The sequence below is a fragment of the Haemaphysalis longicornis genome, unplaced genomic scaffold (genome assembly GCF_048455015.1).
Source record: "Haemaphysalis longicornis isolate Haplotype H1 unplaced genomic scaffold, Haemaphysalis longicornis Haplotype H1 scaffold_9, whole genome shotgun sequence".
In the NCBI taxonomy this organism is placed as follows: Eukaryota; Metazoa; Arthropoda; class Arachnida; order Ixodida; family Ixodidae; genus Haemaphysalis; species Haemaphysalis longicornis.
Genome location: NW_027526460.1, coordinates 147,327,226 through 147,330,029, shown reverse-complemented (window position 1 = coordinate 147,330,029; position 2,804 = coordinate 147,327,226). Strand labels below are relative to the sequence as shown.

General features: G+C 44.6%; 1 non-coding gene across 1 annotated transcript; it reads right to left on the bottom strand.

Annotated features, from left to right (window-relative positions):
• Positions 1 to 615: 615 nt before the first annotated feature.
• Positions 616 to 688, bottom strand: Trnai-gau (transfer RNA isoleucine (anticodon GAU)). Its single transcript has one exon. It is a non-coding gene; the product is annotated as a tRNA-Ile (tRNA).
• Positions 689 to 2,804: the final 2,116 nt, after the last annotated feature.

Below are 2,804 nucleotides of genomic sequence, written 5' to 3'. Positions count from 1 at the left end.
TGTACCTGCCACAAGTTTAGTTTCGACGTGTTGTATACACCACTAAAGGCTCTTGTGGTCTAATTTTGAACTCCACACATGTGCAGTATTCTTATTAAACCCGTTTGAAAACACGCCGCTCCACTCGATGCAGCTCCTAGCGGAGTGTCGCCACAACTGGTCGCCACTTCGGCGAACTTCCGGATGTGACGTTACAGAGAGTACTCCCGTTGCTCCCGTCGTCTCTCCTCAGTAGCCCTTTGAGTGCGGCCTCACCCGAATGAGCAGCGTATTCGTGCCTCTTGCATGAATAATTGCTTTCACGCGTTTCCGAAATGCGAGAAGCTGAAGAAGCTGTGGGTTCCAGAAACCAAGAGTTCCCATTCGAAGACAGCCGGTGCTGGTCGACGCGAGGCTATACGCCGTCGGCGAGCGAGTATACGGCAGCTGCGCAACAGCTGATTTCGTGGTCGCGACTGCGGCAGCAGGCTCTCGGTGACTGTACGAGTACGCGGGACGCCAGTACGGCCTACACGATACGATACGCGGCTGTCGTGGCCGGTTGGCGTATCGGCGAGCGAACGAGTACGGCAGACTACGTGGAGGGAATATGCTTCGAAAAGTCGACGAACAACGCCCGCCAGGTGGGATCCGAACCCACGACCTCCAGAATATCGGTCTGGTGCGATAACCACTATGCTACCGGCGGGGCTAATTTTCCCCTCCATTTTGTGGGGTATTTATGTCAATGTAATTTCTGGGGTAATAATGTCAATGTAATCGATGCATTTTCTCTCCACTTTCTTTCTTTCCAAATTCTTTATCTGTTTCAATGACCTACCATATCCCCCGTTTTGCTTTCCGATGTTTTCTTGACTGCCAACCCTTATTTCTGTCTTAATTCAACGAGCCCCTCATTTCTCATTCTGATTTGCTACATGCATAGCGAGGGCCTCTGTTCTGGTAGTCTTGGTGCCATAGGGAGCTTAAGAGTGTTCAACGCTGGTCGGCCACTCTCGACATGTCGTAGACACTCGAGTCACGGCCCGGGGGTTAAAAAAGAAGGCCTCCTCCACCCCAAGAAGTCGGAGTGGCACTGGCTACCACCCCCAAGCACAGGAAAAAAATTACATTGACATAAATACCCCAAAAGTGGAAGGGAAAAATAGCCCCGCCGGTAGCGTAGTGGTTATCGCACCAGACAAGTTTTCTGGAAGTCGTGGGTTCGGATCCCACCTGGCGGGCATTTTTTCTCCACTTTCTATCTTTCCAAATTCTTGATCTGTTTCAATGACCTACCACATCCTCGTCCTTGCTTTCCGAGGTTTTCTTCACTGCCAACTCTTATTTCTGTCTTACGTACATACATACATACATACATACATACATACATACATACATACATACATACATACATACATGCATACATACATACATACATACATACATACATACATACATACATACATACATACCTACATACATACACAGCGCGTAAATACATGTCAGGGCACAACTGTACTGTAGAAATGAGAAGTATAAATAAAATGCAATCTAAATAAAACAACAATGAAGCAACATCAAGTAAGCATAAAAACACGCACAAAGAAAAAAAAAACGAACAACGCAAAACTACAACAAACCGTCACGATTACATGAACATTTCGTGCAGGTCCTTAAAATATATAGAAGATATATCCACGTTACGATGTCGAGCCAGATCATTTAATATTCTTCGAAGTCAAAATCGCAAAGCCGGAAGTCTAACGTCACTTCCGGCTGGCCGTAATGGCCGCCCTTTCATCCAGTTTCGGCTAGGAAAAGAGCAATTTCTGATCTTCGTTTGCAATGTAACGACCTTTTGCACTTATCACCTTTTGAAGTAATACTACCCGAAAACAGTGCATTAAAGGACCGAAAATTTCGTTGAAGTTCGCCTCTAATCATGTCGATTTGAGGTGTGTTTTTCCAAGTTCTAAAATATACATGAAACCCTGTGGGCTAAGGTGCCATTTTGAGACTCCGGAGTTTTCACACTAATGTCAAAAGAAAAAAAATTGATGGTTTCTTATTCATATTTTCAGCCTGTTTACCAGTAGTGGTTTCCCACCTACTGAACACTAAAACGAAGCTACTCCGAGCAAAGTATTCCGTTTATGTAAAATGTACCGCCATTTTCAAAGCGATAATCAATCGCTCCCTCAAGAAACTGCATTATACACTGGCCCCTATTCTGTCGGTCGAAAGAACATGGCAATGCAGGATTCACATACCTGCCCCTGAACCTGCGGAACAGAACCAAGGCCTCCCTTTGTGAGCTTTTTGTGTATTACCAGAGCAGAGGTGTGGCATAGCCCTTGAAAATCATCCGCGCACAACAGGCTGTAAACTATAGAAATCAACGCTCGATGTCATTGCCTCACTTAGTTAATGTCAAAATCTGGAATTGTTATTCCCTATTACCGAAAGGTATTAGTGATTTTTATATCATGGATGCTGCTGACGGTGCGTTGCATGCTTCGAAAGCTTATGATAATCAATTTCGTCTGGTTAGGAATGATAAGGTACAAACGAAAAGCGAATACGGACCATGTACAAAAACATATCAGACGTTTCGGAACCGCATATGAGTTCCTTGTTCACCGTAACCCGTCTGCGGTTCCAAAACGTCTAATATATTTTTATACGTTGTTAGTGCTCGCTTTTCGTTTGTACGTTCGCAAGCTTATCAAAATTCGTCCAATTTCTGTCTTTTCCTCCAACATGTTCATGATTTACCCATACCCGATGTAATGTGCAGGTTTCGTGAAGAAAAAAAAAAAACG